Source organism: Schistocerca serialis, unplaced genomic scaffold, assembly GCF_023864345.2.
Source record: "Schistocerca serialis cubense isolate TAMUIC-IGC-003099 unplaced genomic scaffold, iqSchSeri2.2 HiC_scaffold_1417, whole genome shotgun sequence".
In the NCBI taxonomy this organism is placed as follows: Eukaryota; Metazoa; Arthropoda; class Insecta; order Orthoptera; family Acrididae; genus Schistocerca; species Schistocerca serialis.
The window spans coordinates 1,640,133-1,657,978 of NW_026047644.1; positions in this window are offsets into that span (position 1 = coordinate 1,640,133).

A 17,846-nucleotide genomic window follows, 5' to 3' on the forward strand; every position below is an offset into this window, starting at 1 on the left:
CAGAAATTGCATCGGTATTAAATACATAGGCACAATGCGGACTCAAGTACAAGATGACAGGCTCTTCTTACTGTCTATGTTTTGAACCATTCCTGTGACCCTAGTTATAGATCCCGATGCTTCACTTCAGGTTTACTGTATCCCTCTGACCTTCTTACTGACGATGAAACACAGAAATTGCATCGGAATTAAATAGAAATGCACAATGCCGACTTAAGTACAAGAAAACTGACTCTTCTTACTGTCTATGTTTTCAAGCATTCCCGTGACCATAGTTATAGATTCCGATGATTCACTTCAGGTTTACTGTATCCATCTGACCTTCTTATTGACGATGAAACGCAGAAATTGCATCGGAATTAAATACAAAAGCGCAATGCCGAATTAAGTACAAAGAACTAATCTTCCTACTGTATATGGTTTGAACAATTCCTGTGACACTAGCTGAAGATTCCGATGCTTCACTTCGGGTTTACTTTATCCCACTGACCTTCTTATTGACGATAAAACACAGAAATTGCATCGGCATTAAATACAAAACGCACAATGCCGACTCATGTACAAGATGACTGGCTCTTCTTACTGACTATGTTTGTACCATTCCTGTGACACTAGTTATAGATTCCGATGCTTCACTTCAGGTTTACTGTATCCATCTGACCTTCTTATTGACGATGAAACACAGAAATTGCATCGGAATTAAATAGAAATGCACAATGCCGACTTAAGTACAAGAAAACTGACTCTTCTTACTGTCTATGTTTTCAAGCATTCCCGTGACCATAGTTATAGATTCCGATGATTCACTTCAGGTTTACTGTATCCATCTGACCTTCTTATTGACGATGAAACGCAGAAATTGCATCGGAATTAAATACAAAAGCGAAATGCCGAATTAAGTACAAAGAACTACTCTTCCTACTGTATATGGTTTGAACAATTCCTGTGACACTAGCTGAAGATTCCGATGCTTCACTTCGGGTTTACTTTATCCCTCTGACCTTCTTATTGACGATGAAACACAGAAATTGCATCGGAATTAAATACAAAAGGCACAATGCCGACTTAAGTACAAGAAAACTGACTCTTCTTACTCTCTATGTTTGAACCATTCCTGTGACACAAGTTTTCCGATGCTTCACTTCAGGTTTACTGTATCCCTCTGACCTTCTTATTGACGATGAAACTCAGAAATTGAATCGGAATTAAATACAAAAGGCACAATGCCGACTTAAGTACAAGAAAACGGACTCTTCTTACTGTCTATGTTTGAACCATTCCTGTGACACTAGTTATGGATTCCGATGCTTCACTTCAGGTTTACTGTATCCCTCTGACCATCTTATTGACGATGAAACACAGAAATTGCATCGGAATTAAATACAAAAGGCACAATGCCGACTTAAGTACAAGAAATCTGACTCTTCGTACTGTCTATGTTTGAACCATTCCTGTGACACTAGTTATAGATTCCGATGCTGCACTTCAGGTTTACTGTATCCCTCTGACCTTCTTATTGACGATGAAACACAGAAATTGCATCGGAATTAAATACAAAAGGCACAATGCTGACTTAAGTACAAGAAAACTGACTCTTCTTACTGTCTACGTTTTGAACCATTCCTGTGACACTAGTTATAGTTTCCGATGCTTCACTTCAGGTTCACTGTATCCCTTGGACCTTCTTATTGGCGATAAAACACAGAAATTGCATCGGAATTAAATAGAAAAGGCACAATGCCGACTTAAGTACAAGAAAACTGACTCTTCTTACTGTCTATGTTTTTAACTATTCCTGTGACACTAGTTATAGATTCCGATGCTTCAGTTCAGGTATACTGTATCTCTCTGACCTTCGTATTGACGATGAAACACAGAAATTGCATCGGAATTAAATACAAAAGGCACAATGCCGACTCAAGTACAAGAAGACTGGCTCTTCTTACTGTCTATGTTTTGAAACTTTCCTGTGAGACCGGTTTTAGATTCCGATGCTTCACTTCAGGTTTCCTGTATCCCTTGGACCTTATTATTGACGATGAAACACAGACATTGCATCGGAATTAAATACAAAAGTCTCAATGCCGAATTAACTACAAGAAAACTGACTCTTCTTACTGTCTATGTTTTGAACCATCCCTGTGACACTAGTTATAGATTACGATGCTTCACTTCAGGTTTACTGTATCTCTCTGACCTTCTTATTGACGATGAAACACAGACATTGCATCGGAATTAAATGCAAAAGGCACAATTCCGACTTAAGTACAAGAAGACTGACTCTTCCTACTGTCTATGTTTTGAACCATTCCTGTGACACTAGTTACAGAATCCGATGCTTCACTTAATGTTTACTGTATCCCTCTGACCTTCTTATTGACGATGAAACACAGAAATCTTATCGGAATTAAATAGAAAAGGCACAATGCAGACACAAGTAAAAGAAGACTGCCTCTTCCTACTGTCTATGATTTGAACCATTCCTGTGACACTAGTTATAGATTCCGATGCTTCACATCAGGTTTACTGTATCCCTCTGACCTTCTTATTGACGATGAAACACAGAAATTGCATCGGTATTAAATACATAGGCACAATGCGGACTCAAGTACAAGATGACAGGCTCTTCTTACTGTCTATGTTATGAACCATTCCTGTGACCCTAGTTATAGATTCCGATGCTTCACTTCAGGTTTACTGTATCCCTCTGACCTTCTTATTGACGATGAAACACAGAAATTGCATCGGAATTAAATAGAAATGCACAATGCCGACTTAAGTACAAGAAAACTGACTCTTCTTACTGTCTATGTTTTCAAGCATTCCCGTGACCATAGTTATAGATTCCGATGATTCACTTCAGGTTTACTGTATCCATCTGACCTTCTTATTGACGATGAAACGCAGAAATTGCATCGGAATTAAATACAAAAGCGCAATGCCGAATTAAGTACAAAGAACTACTCTTCCTACTGTATATGGTTTGAACAATTCCTGTGACACTAGCTGAAGATTCCGATGCTTCACTTCGGGTTTACTTTATCCCACTGACCTTCTTATTGACGATGAAACACAGAAATTGCATCGGCATTAAATACAAAACGCACAATGCCGACTCATGTACAAGATGACTGGCTCTTCTTACTGACTATGTTTGTACCATTCCTGTGACACTAGTTATAGATTCCGATGCTTCACTTCAGGTTTATTGTATCCCTCAGACCTTCTTATTAACGATTAAACACAGAAATTGCATCGGAATTAAATACATAGGCAAAATTGTGACTCAAGTACAAGAAGACTGGCTCTTCTTACTGCCTATGTTTCGAACCATTCCTGTGACATTAGTTATAGACTCCGATGCTTCACTTCAGGTTGACTGTATCCCTCTGACCTTCTTATTGACGATGAAACACAGAAATTGCATCGGAATTACATTGAAAAGGCACAATGCCGACTTAAGTAGAAGAAAACTGACTCTTCTTATTGTCTATGATTTGAACCTATCCTGTGACGCTAGTTATAGATTCCGATGCTTCACTTCAGATTTACTGTATCCCTCTGACCTTCTTATTGACGATGAGACACAGAAATTGCATCGGAATTAAATACAAAACGCACAATGCCGAATTAAGTACAAGAAAACTGACTCTTCTTACTGTCTATGTTTTGAACCATTCCTGTAACACTAGTTATAGATTCCGATGCATCACTTCAGGTTTAGTGTAACCCTCTGACCTTCTTGTTGACGATGAAACACAGAAATTGCATTGGAATTAAATACAAAATGCACAAGGCCGACTTAAGTACAAGAAGACTGACTCTTCTTACTGAATATGTTTTGAACCATACCTGTGACACTAGTTATAGATTCCGGTGCTTCAGTTCAGGTTTACTGTATCCCTCTGACCTTCTTATTGACGATGTAACACAGAAATTGCATCGGAATAAAAACATAGGCACAATGCCGACTCAAGTACAAGAAGACTGGCTCTTCTTAGTGTCTATGTTTTGAACCATTCCTGTGACACTAGTTATAGATTCCGATGCTTCACTTCAGGTTTACTGTATCCATTGGACCGTCTTATTGACGATGAAACACAGAAATTGCATCGGAATTAAATACAAAAGGCACAATGCCGACTTAAGTACAAGGAGACTGACTCTTCCTACTGTCTATGATTTGAACCATTCCTGTGACACAAGTTATAGATTCCGATGCTTCACTTCAGGTTTACTGTATCCCTCTGGCCTTCTTATTGCCGATGAAACACAGAAATTGCATCGGAATAAAATACAAAAGGCACAATGCCGACTCATGTACAAGAAGACTGACTCCTCCTACTGTCTATGTTTTGAACCATTCCTGTGACACTAGTTATAGAATCCGATGCTTCACTTCGGGTTTACTGTATCCCTTGGACATTCTCATTGACGATGAAACACGGAAATTGCATCGGTATTATATATAAAAGTCACTTTGCCGACTGAAGTACAAGAAGACTGACTCTTCCTACTGACTATGTTTTGAACATTTCCTGTGCGACCAGTTTTAGATTCTGATGCTTCACCATATGTTTACTGTATCCCTTGGACCTTCTTATTGACGATGAAACACAGAAATTGCATCAGAACTAAATACAAAAGGCACAACGCCGACTTAAGTACAAGAAGACTGACTCTTCTTACTGACTATCTTTTGAACATTTCCTGTGAGACCAGTTTTAGAATCCGATGCTTCACTATATGTTTACTGTATCCCTTGGACCTTCTTATTGACGATTAAACACAGAAATTGCATCGGAATTAAATACAAAAGGCACAATGCCGACTTAAGTACAAGAAGACTGACTCTTCTTACTGACTATATTTTGAACATTTCCTGTGAGACCAGTTTTAGATTCCGAAGCTTCACTATATGTTTACTGTATCCCTTGGACCTTCTTATTGACGATGAAACACAGAAATTGCTTCAGAATTAAATACAAAAGGCACAATGCTGACCTAAGTACAAGAAGACTGACCCTTCCTACTGACTATGATTTCAACATTTCCTCTCAGACCAGTTTTAGATTCAGATGCTTCACCATATGTTTACTGTATCCCTTGGACTTTCTTATTCACGAAGAAACACAGAAATTGCATCAGAATTAAATACAAAAGGCACAACGCCGACTTAAGTACAGGAAGACTGACTTTTCTTACTGACTATCTTTTGAACGTTACCTGTGAGACCAGTTTTAGAATCCGATACTTCACTATATGTTTACTGTATCCCTTCGACCTTCTTATTGACGATTAAACACAGAAATTGCATCGGAATTATATACAAAAGGCACAATGCCGACTTAAGTACAAGAAGACTGAATCTTCTTACTGACTATATTTTGAACATTTCCTGTGAGACCAGTTTTAGATTCCGAAGCTTCACTGTATGTTTACTGAATCCCTTGGATCTTCTTATTGACGATGAAACACAGAAATTGCATCGGAATTAAATAGAAAAGGCTCAATGCCGACTGAAGTACAAGAAAACTGACTCTTCTTACTGTGTATTTTTTGAACCATTCCTGTGACACTAGTTATAGAATCCGATGCTTCACTTCAGGTATACTGTATCTCTCTGACCTTCTTATTGACGATGAAACACAGAAATTGCATCGGAATTAAATAGAAAAGGCACAATGCCGACTGAAGTACAAGAAAACTGACTCTTCTTACTGTGTATTTTTTGAACCATTCCTGTGACACTAGTTATAGAATCCGATGCTTCACTTCAGGTATACTGTATCTCTCTTACCTTCTTATTGACGATGAAACACAAAAATTGCATCGGACTTAAATACAAAAGGCACAATGCCGACATAAGTACAAGAAATCTGACTCTTCTTACTGTCTATGCTTTGAACCATTCCATTGACACTAGTTATCGATTCCGATGCTTCACTTCTGGTTTACTGAATCGCTCTGACCTTCTTATTGACGAGGAAACACAGAAATTGCATCGGAATTAAATACAAAATACACAATGCCGAATTAAGTACAAGAAAACTGACTCTTCTTCCTGTCTATGATTTGAACCTTTCCTGTGAGACCAGTTTTAGAATCCGATGCTTCACTTCAGGTTTACTGTATCCCTTGGACCATCTTATTGACGATGAAACACAGAAATTGCATCGGAATTAAATACAAAAGGCACAATGCCGACTTAAGTACAAGAAGACTGACTCTTCTTACTGACTATGTTATGAACATTTCCTGTGCGACCAGTTTTAGATTCTGATGCTTCACCATATGTTTACTGTATCCCTTGGACCTTCTTATTGACGATGAAACACAGAAATTGCATCAGAACTAAATACAAAAGGCACAACGCCGACTTAAGTACAAGAAGACTAACTCTTCTTACTGACTATCTTTTGAACATTTCCTGTGAAACCAGTTTTACATTCCGATGCTTCACTATATGTTTACTGTATCCCTTGGACCTTCTTATTGACGAATAAACACAGAAATTGCATCGGAATTAAATACAAAAGGAACAATGCCGACTTAAGTACAAGAAGACTGACTCTTCTTACTGACTATATTTTGAACATTTCCTGTGAGACCAGTTTTACATTCCGAAGCTTCACTATATGTTTACTGTATCCCTTGGACCTTCTTATTGACGATGAAACACAGAAATTGCATCAGAATTAAATACAAAAGGCACAATGCTGACCTAAGTACAAGAAGACTGACCCTTCCTTCTGACTATGATTTCAACATTTCCTGTGAGACCAGTTTTAGATTCCGATGCTTCACTATATGTTTACTGTATCCCTTGGTCCTTCGTATTGACGATGAAACACAGAAATTGCATCGGAATTAAATAGAAAAGGAACAATGCCGAATTAAGTACAAGAAAACAGACTTTTCTTACTGTGTATGATTTGAACCATTCCTGTGAGACTAGTTATAGATTCCGTTGCTTCACTACAGGTATACTGTATCTCTCTGAACTTCTTATTGACGATGAAACACAGATATTGCATCGGAATCAAATACAAAAGGCACAATGCCGACTCCAATACCAGAAGACTGGCTTTTCTTACTGTCTATGTTTTGAAACTATCCTGTGAGACCGGTTATAGATTCCGATGGTTCACTTCAGGTTTACTGTATCCCTTGGATCTTCTTATTGACGACGAAACACAGAAATGGCATCGGAATGAAATAGAAATGGCACAATGCCGACTTAAGTACAAGAAAACTGACTCTTCTTACTGTCTACGTTTTGAACCATTCCTGTGACACTAGTTTCACATTCCGATGCTTCACTTCAGGTTTACTGTATCCCTCTGACCTTCTTATTGACGACGAAACACAGAAATTGCCGCGGAATTAAATTCAAAAGCCAAAATGCCGACTTAAGTACCAGAAAACTGACTCTTCTTACTGTCTTTGTTTTGAACCATTCCTGTGACACTAGTTATAGATTTCGATGCTTCACTTCAGGTTTACTGTATCCCTCTGACCTTCTTATTGACGATGAAACATAGAAATTGCATCGGAATTAAATACAAAAGGCACAATGCCGACTTAAGTACAAGATATCTGACTCTTCTTACTGTCTATGTTTTGAACCATTCCTGTGACACTAGTTATCGATTCCTATGCTTCACTTCAGGTTTACTGTATCGCTGTGACCTTCTTATTGACGATGAAACACAGAAATTGCATCGGAATTAAATACAAAATGCACAATGCCGAATGAAGTACAAGAAAACTGATTCTTCTTACTGTCTATGTTTTGAACCATTCCTGTGACACTAGTTACAGATTCCGATGCTTCACTTCAGGTTTACTGTATCCTTCTGACCTTCTTATTGACAATGAAACACAGAAATTGCATCGGAATTAAATAGAAAAGGCACAATGCCGACTTAAGTACAAGAAAACTGACTCTTCTTACTGTGTATGTTATGAACCATTCCTGTGACACTAGTTATAGATTCCGATGCTTCACCTCAGGTTTACTGAATCGCTGTGACCTTCTTATTGACGATAAACACAGAAAATGCACCGGAATTAAATACAAAATGCACAATGCCGAATTAAGAACAAGAAAACTGACTCTTCTTACTGTCTAAGATTTGAACCATTCCTGTGACACTAGTTACAGATTCCGATGCTTGACTTCAGGTTTACTGTATTCCTTGGATCTTCTTATTGACGACGAAACACAGAAATTGAATCAGAATTAAATAGAAAAGGCACAATGCTGACTTAAGTACAAGAAAACTAACACTTCTTACTGTGTATGTTTTGAACCTTTGCTGTGAGACCACTTTTGGATTCCGATGCTTCACTTCAGGTTTACTATACCCCTAGGATCTTCTTATTGACGATGAAACACAGAAATTGCATCGGAATTAAATACAAAAGGCACAATGCCGATTTAAGTACAAGAAGACTGACTCTTCTTACTGACATTGATTTGAACATTTCCTGTGAGACCAGTTTTACATTCTGATGCTTCACTATATGTTTACTGTATCCCTTGGACCTTCGTATTGACGATTAAACACATACATTGCATCAGAATTAAATACAAAAGGCACAATGCTGACTTAAGTACAAGAAGACTGACCCACCCTACTGACTATGATTTCAACATTTCCTGTGAGACCAGTTTTAGATTCCGATGCTTCACTATATGTTTACTGTATCCCTTGGACCTTCCTATTGACGATGAATCACAGAAATTGCATCGGAATTAAATAGAAAAGGCACAATGCCGACTTAAGTACAAGAAAACTGACTCTTCTTACTGTGTATGTTTTGAACCATTCCTGTGACACTAGTTATAGATTCCGATGCTTCACTTCAGGTATACTGTATCTCTCTGACCTTCTTATTGACGATGAAACACAGAAATTGCATCGGAATCAAATACAAAAGGCACAATGCCGACTCAAGCACAAGAAAACTGGCTTTTCTTACTGTCTATGTTTTGAAACTATCCTGTGAGACCGGTTTTAGATTCCGATGCTTCACTTCAGGTGTACTGTATCCCTTGGATCTTCTTATTGACGACGAAACACAGATATTGCATCGGAATTAAATGGAAAAGGCACAATGCCGACTTAAGTACAAGAAAACTGACTCTTATTACTGTCTATGTTTTGAACCACTCCAGTGAAACTAGTTACACATTCCGATGCTTCACTTCAGGTTTACTGTATCCCTCTGAACTTCTTATTGACGATGAAACACAGAAATTGCATCGGAATTAAATACAGAAGGCACAATGCCGACTTAAGTCCAAGAAATCTGACTCTTCTTACTGTGTATGTTTTGAACCATTCCTGTGACACTAGTTATCGATTCCGATGCTTCACTTCAGGTTTACTGTATCGCTGTTACCTTCTTATTGACGATGAAACACAGGAATTGCATCGGAATTGAATACAAAATGCACAATGCCGAATTAAGTACAAGAAAACTGATTCTTCTCACTGTCTATGTTTTGAACCATTCCGGCGACACTAGTTACTGATTGCGAAGCTTCACTTCAGGTTTACTGTATCCCTCTGACCTTCTTATTGACGTATAAACACAGAAATTGCATCGGCATTAAATACAAAAGGCACAATGCCGACTCAAGTACAAGAAAACTGACTCTTCTTACTGGCTACGTTTTGAACCATTTCTGTGACACTAGTTTCACATTCCGATGCTTCACTTCAGGTTTACTGTATCCCTCTGACCTTCTTGTTGACGATGAAACACAGAAATTGCATCGGAATTAAATACAAAAGGCACAATGCCGACTTAAGTACAAGAAGACTGACTCTTCTTACTGACTATATTTTGAAGATTTCCTGTGAGACCAGTTTTAGATTCCGAAGCTTCACTATATGTTTACTGTATCCCTTGGATCTTCTTATTGACGACGAAACACAAAAATGGCATCGGAATGAAATAGAAATGGCACAATGCCGACTTAAGTACAAGAAAACTGACTCTTCTTAATGTCTACGTTTTGAACCATTCCTGTGACACTAGTTTCACATTCCGATGCTTCACTTCAGGTTTACTGTATCCCTCTGACCTTCTTATTGACGACGAAACACAGAAATTGCCGCGGAATTAAATACAAAAGCCAAAATGCCGACTTAAGTACAAGAAAACTGACTCTTCTTACTGTCTTTGTTTTGAACCATTCCTGTGACACTAGTTACAGATTCCGATGCTTGACTTCAGGTTTACTGTATCCCTTGGATCTTCTTATTGACGACGAAACACAGATATTGCATCGGAATTAAATGGAAAAGGCACAATGCCGACTTAAGTACAAGAAAACTGACTCTTATTACTGTCTATGTTTTGAACCATTCCAGTGAAACTAGTTACACATTCCGATGCTTCACTTCAGGTTTACTGTATCCCTCTGACCTTCTTATTGACGTATTAACACAGAAATTGCATCGGCATTAAATACAAAAGGCACAATGCCGACTCAAGTACAAGAAGACTGGTTCTTCTTACTGTCTATGTTTGAACCATTCCTGTGACACTAGTTATATATTCCGATGCTGCACTTCAGGTTTACTGTATCCCTGTGACCTTCTTATTGACGATGAAACAGAGAAATTGCATCGGAATGAAATAGAAAAGGCACAATGCGGACTTAACTACAAGAAAACTGACACTTCTTGCTGTGTATGCTTTGAACCATTCCTGTGACACTAGTTTAAGATTCCGATGCTTCACTTCAGGTATACTGTATCTCTCTGACCTTCTTGTTGACGATGAAACACAGAAATTGCATCGGAATTAAATACAAAAGGCACAATGCCGACTTAAGTACAAGAAGACTGACTCTTCTTACTGACTATATTTTGAAGATTTCCTGTGAGACCAGTTTTAGATTCCGAAGCTTCACTATATATTTACTGTATCCCTTGGATCTTCTTATTGACGACGAAACACAGAAATGGCATCGGAATGAAATAGAAATGGCACAATGCCGACTTAAGTACAAGAAAACTGACTCTTCTTACTGTCTACGTTTTGAACCATTCCTGTGACACTAGTTTCACATTCCGATGCTTCACTTCAGGTTTACTGTATCCCTCTGACCTTCTTATTGACGACGAAACACAGAAATTGCCGCGGAATTAAATACAAAAGCCAAAATGCCGACTTAAGTACAAGAAAACTGACTCTTCTTACTGTCCTTGTTTTGAACCATTCCTGTGACGCTAGTTATAGATTTCGATGCTTCACTTCAGGTTTACTGTATCCCTCTGACCTTATTGACGATGAAACACAGAAATTGCATCGGAATTAAATAGAAAAGGCACAATGCCGACTTAAGTACAAGAAAAGTGACTCTTCTTACTGTGTATGTTATGAACCATTCCTGCGACTCTAGTTATAGATTCCGATGCTTCACCTCAGGTTTACTGAATCGCTGTGACCTTCTTATTGACGATGAAACACAGAAATTGCACCGGAATCAAATACAAAATGCACAATGCCGAATTAAGTACAAGAAAACTGACTCTTCTTACTGTCTAAGATTTTAACCATTCCTGTGACACTAGTTACAGATTCCGATGCTTGACTTAAGGTTTACTGTATCCCTTGGATCTTCTTATTGACGACGAAACACTGAAATTGAATCAGAATTAAATAGAAAAGGCACAATGCTGACTTAAGTACAAGAAAACTAACTCTTCTTACTGTGTATGTTTTGAACCTTTCCTGTGAGACCACTTTTAGATTCCGATGCTTCACTTCAGGTTTACTATATCCCTAGGATCTTCTTATTGACGATGAAACACAGAAATTGCATCGGAATTAAATACAAAAGGCACCATGCCGACTTAAGTACAAGAAGACTGACTCTTCTTACTGACAATGATTTGAACATTTCCTGTGAGACCAGTTTTACATTCTGATGCTTCACTATATGTTTACTGTATCCCTTGGACCTTCGTATTGACGATTAAACACAGAAATTGCATCAGAATTAAATACAAAAGGCACAATGCTGACTTAAGTACAAGAAGACTGACCCACCCTACTGACTATGATTTCAACATTTCCTGTGAGACCAGTTTTAGATTCCGATGCTTCACTATATGTTTACTGTATCCCTTGGACCTTCTTATTGACGATGAATCACAGAAATTGCATCGGAATTTAATAGAAAAGGCACAATGCCGACTTAAGTACAAGAAAACAGACTCTTCTTACTGTGTATGCTTTGAACCATTCCTGTGACACTAGTTATAGATTCCGATGCTTCACTTCAGGTATACTGTATCTCTCTGACCTTCTTATTGACGATGAAACACAGAAATTGCATCGGAATCAAATACAAAAGGCACAATGCCGACTCAAGCACAAGAAGACTGGCTTTTCTTACTGTCTATGTTTTGAAACTATCCTGTGACACCGGTTTTAGATTCCGATGCTTCACTTCAGGTTTACTGTATCCCTTGGATCTTCTTATTGACGACGAAACACAGAAATTGCATCGGAATTAAATGGAAAAGGCACAATGCCGACTTAAGTACAAGAAAACTGACTCCTATTACAGTCTATGTTTTGAACCATTCCAGTGAAACTAGTTACACATTCCGATGCTTCACTTCAGGTTTACTGTATCCCTCTGACCTTCTTATTGACGATGAAACACAGAAATTGCATCGGAATTAAATACAGAAGGCACAATGCCGACTTAAGTACAAGAAATCTGACTCTTCTTACTGTGTATGTTTTGAACCATTCCTGTGACACTAGTTATCGATTCCGATGCTTCACTTCAGGTTTACTGTATCGCTGTTACCTTCTTATTGACGATGAAACACAGAGATTGCTTCGGAATTAAATACAAAATGCACAATGCCGAATTAAGTACAAGAAAACTGATTCTTCTCACTGTCTATGTTTTGAACCATTCCTGCGACACTAGTTACAGATTCCGAAGCTTCACTTCAGGTTTACTGTATCCCTCTGACCTTCTTATTGACGTATAAACACAGAAATTGCATCGGCATTAAATACAAAAGGCACAATGCCGACTCAAGTACAAGAAGACTGGCTCTTCTTACTGTCTATGTTTGAACCATTCCTGTGACACTAGTTATATATTCCGATGCTTCACTTCAGGTTTACTGTATCCCTGTGACCTTCTTATTGACGATGAAACAGAGAATTTGCATCGGAATGAAATAGAAAACTCACAATGCGGACTTAACTACAAGAAAACTGACACTTCTTGCTGTGTATGCTTTGAACCATTCCTGTGACTCTAGTTATAGATTCCGATGCTTCACTTCAGGTATACTGTATCTCTCTGACCTTCTTGTTGACGATGAAACACAGAAATTGCATCGGAATTAAATACAAAAGGCACAATGCCGACTTAAGTACAAGAAGACTGACTCTTCTTACTGACTATATTTTGAAGATTTCCTGTGAGACCAGTTTTAGATTCCGAAGCTTCAGTATATGTTTACTGTATCCCTTGGATCTTCTTATTGACGACGAAACACAGAAATGGCATCGGAATGAAATAGAAATGGCACAATGCCGACTTAAGTACAAGAAAACTGACTCTTCTTACTGTCTACGTTTTGACCCATTCCTGTGACACTAGTTTCACATTCCGATGCTTCACTTCAGGTTTACTGTATCCCTCTGACCTTCTTATTGACGACGAAACACAGAAATTGCCGCGGAATTAAATACAAAAGCCAAAATGCCGATTTAAGTACAAGAAAACTGACTCTTCTTACTGTCTTTGTTTTGAACCATTCCTGTGACGCTAGTTATAGATTTCGATGCTTCACTTCAGGTTTACTGTATCCCTCTGACCTTCTTATTGACGATGAAACATAGAAATTGCATCGGAATTAAATACAAAAGGCACAATGCCGACTTAAGTACAAGATATCTGACTCTTCTTACTGTCTATGTTTTGAACCATTCCTGTGACACTAGTTATCGATTCCTATGCTTCACTTCAGGTTTACTGTATCGCTGTGACCTTCTTGTTGACGATGAAACACAGAAATTGCATCGGAATTAAATACAAAATGCACAATGCCGAATTAAGTACAAGAAAACTGATTCTTCTTACTGTCTATGTTTTGAACCATTCCTGTGACACTAGTTACAGATTCCGATGCTTCACTTCAGGTTTACTGTATCCCTCTGACCTTCTTATTGACGATGAAACTCAGAAATTGCATCGGAATTAAATAGAAAAGGCACAATGCCGACTTAAGTACAAGAAAAGTGACTCTTCTTACTGTGTATGTTATGAACCATTCCTGCGACTCTAGTTATAGATTCCGATGCTTCACCTCAGGTTTACTGAATCGCTGTGACCTTCTTATTGACGATGAAACACAGAAATTGCACCGGAATCAAATACAAAATGCACAATGCCGAATTAAGTACAAGAAAACTGACTCTTCTTACTGTCTAAGATTTTAACCTTTCCTGTGACACTAGTTACAGATTCCGATGCTTGACTTAAGGTTTACTGTATCCCTTGGATCTTCTTATTGACGACGAAACACTGAAATTGAATCAGAATTAAATAGAAAAGGCACAATGCTGACTTAAGTACAAGAAAACTAACTCTTCTTACTGTGTATGTTTTGAACCTTTCCTGTGAGACCACTTTTAGATTCCGATGCTTCACTTCAGGTTTACTATATCCCTAGGATCTTCTTATTGACGATGAAACACAGAAATTGCATCGGAATTAAATACAAAAGGCACCATGCCGACTTAAGTACAAGAAGACTGACTCTTCTTACTGACAATGATTTGAACATTTCCTGTGAGACCAGTTTTACATTCCGATGCTTCACTATATGTTTACTGTATCCCTTGGACCTTCGTATTGACGATTAAACACAGAAATTGCATCAGAATTAAATACAAAAGGCACAATGCTGACTTAAGTACAAGAAGACTGACCCACCCTACTGACTATGATTTCAACATTTCCTGTGAGACCAGTTTTAGATTCCGATGCTTCACTATATGTTTACTGTATCCCTTGGACCTTCTTATTGACGATGAATCACAGAAATTGCATCGGAATTTAATAGAAAAGGCACAATGCCGACTTAAGTACAAGAAAACAGACTCTTCTTACTGTGTATGCTTTGAACCATTCCTGTGACACTAGTTATAGATTCCGATGCTTCACTTCAGGTATACTGTATCTCTCTGACCTTCTTATTGACGATGAAACACAGAAATTGCATCGGAATCAAATACAAAAGGCACAATGCCGACTCAAGCACAAGAAGACTGGCTTTTCTTACTGTCTATGTTTTGAAACTATCCTGTGACACCGGTTTTAGATTCCGATGCTTCACTTCAGGTTTACTGTATCCCTTGGATCTTCTTATTGACGACGAAACACAGATATTGCATCGGAATTAAATGGAAAAGGCACAATGCCGACTTAAGTACAAGAAAACTGACTCCTATTACAGTCTATGTTTTGAACCATTCCAGTGAAACTAGTTACACATTCCGATGCTTCACTTCAGGTTTACTGTATCCCTCTGACCTTCTTATTGACGATGAAACACAGAAATTGCATCGGAATTAAATACAGAAGGCACAGTGCCGACTTAAGTACAAGAAATCTGACTCTTCTTACTGTGTATGTCTTGAACCATTCCTGTGACACTAGTTATCGATTCCGATGCTTCACTTCAGGTTTACTGTATCGCTGTTACCTTCGTATTGACGATGAAACACAGAAATTGCTTCGGAATTAAATACAAAATGCACAATGCCGAATTAAGTACAAGAAAACTGATTCTTCTCACTGTCTATGTTTTGAACCATTCCTGCGACACTAGTTACAGATTCCGAAGCTTCACCTCAGGTTTACTGTATCCCTCTGACCTTCTTATTGACGTATTAACACAGAAATTGCATCGGCATTAAATACAAAAGGCACAATGCCGACTCAAGTACAAGAAGACTGGCTCTTCTTACTGTCTATGTTTGAACCATTCCTGTGACACTAGTTATATATTCCGATGCTTCACTTCAGGTTTACTGTATCCCTGTGACCTTCTTATTGACGATGAAACAGAGAATTTGCATCGGAATGAAATAGAAAAGGCACAATGCGGACTTAACTACAAGAAAACTGACACTTCTTGCTGTGTATGCTTTGAACCATTCCTGTGACTCTAGTTATAGATTCCGATGCTTCACTTCAGGTATACTGTATCTCTCTGACCTTCTTGTTGACGATGAAACACAGAAATAGCATCGGAATTAAATACAAAAGGCACAATGCCGACTTAAGTACAAGAAGACTGACTCTTCTTACTGACTATATTTTGAAGATTTCCTGTGAGACCAGTTTTAGATTCCGAAGCTTCAGTATATGTTTACTGTATCCCTTGGATCTTCTTATTGACGACGAAACACAGAAATGGCATCGGAATGAAATAGAAATGGCACAATGCCGACTTAAGTACAAGAAAACTGACTCTTCTTACTGTCTACGTTTTGACCCATTCCTGTGACACTAGTTTCACATTCCGATGCTTCACTTCAGGTTTACTGTATCCCTCTGACCTTCTTATTGACGGCGAAACACAGAAATTGCCGCGGAATTAAATACAAAAGCCAAAATGACGACTTAAGTACAAGAATACTGACTCTTCTTACTGTTTTTGTTTTGAACCATTCCTGTGACACTAGTTATAGATTTCGATGCTTCACTTCAGGTTTACTGTATCCCTCTGACCTTCTTATTGACGATGAAACATAGAAATTGCATCGGAATTAAATACAAAAGGCACAATGCCGACTTAAGTACAAGATATCTGACTCTTCTTACTGTCTATGTTTTGAACCATTCCTGTGACACTAGTTATCGATTCCTATGCTTCACTTCAGGTTTACTGTATCGCTGTGACCTTCTTGTTGACGATGAAACACAGAAATTGCATCGGAATTAAATACAAAATGCACAATGCCGAATTAAGTACAAGAAAACTGATTCTTCTTACTGTCTATGTTTTGAACCATTCCTGTGACACTAGTTACAGATTCCGATGCTTCACTTCAGGTTTACTGTATCCCTCTGACCTTCTAATTAACGATGAAACACAGAAATTGCATTGGAATTAAATAGAAAAGGCACAATGCCGACTTAAGCACAAGAAAAGTGACTCTTCTTACTGTGTATGTTATGAACCATTCCTGTGACTCTAGTTATAGATTCCGATGCTTCACCTCAGGTTTACTGAATCGCTGTGACCTTCTTATTGACGATGAAACACAGAAATTGCACCGGAATTAAATACAAAATGCACAATGCCGAATTAAGTACAAGAAAACTGACTCTTCTTACTGTCTAAGATTTTAACCATTCCTGTGACACTAGTTACAGATTCCGATGCTTGACTTCAGGTTTACTGTATCCCTTGGATCTTCTTATTGACGACGAAACACAGAAATTGAATCAGAATTAAATAGAAAAGGCACAATGCTGACTTAAGTACAAGAAAACTAACTCTTCTTACTGTGTATGTTTTGAACCTTTCCTGTGAGACCACTTTTAGATTCCGATGCTTCACTTCAGGTTTACTATATCCCTAGGATCTTCTTATTGACGATGAAACACAGAAATTGCATCGGAATTAAATACAAAAGGCACAATGCCGACTTAAGTACAAGAAGACTGACTCTTCTTACTGTGTATGTCTTGAACCATTCCTGTGACACTAGTTATCGATTCCGATGCTTCACTTCAGGTTTACTGTATCGCTGTTACCTTCGTATTGACG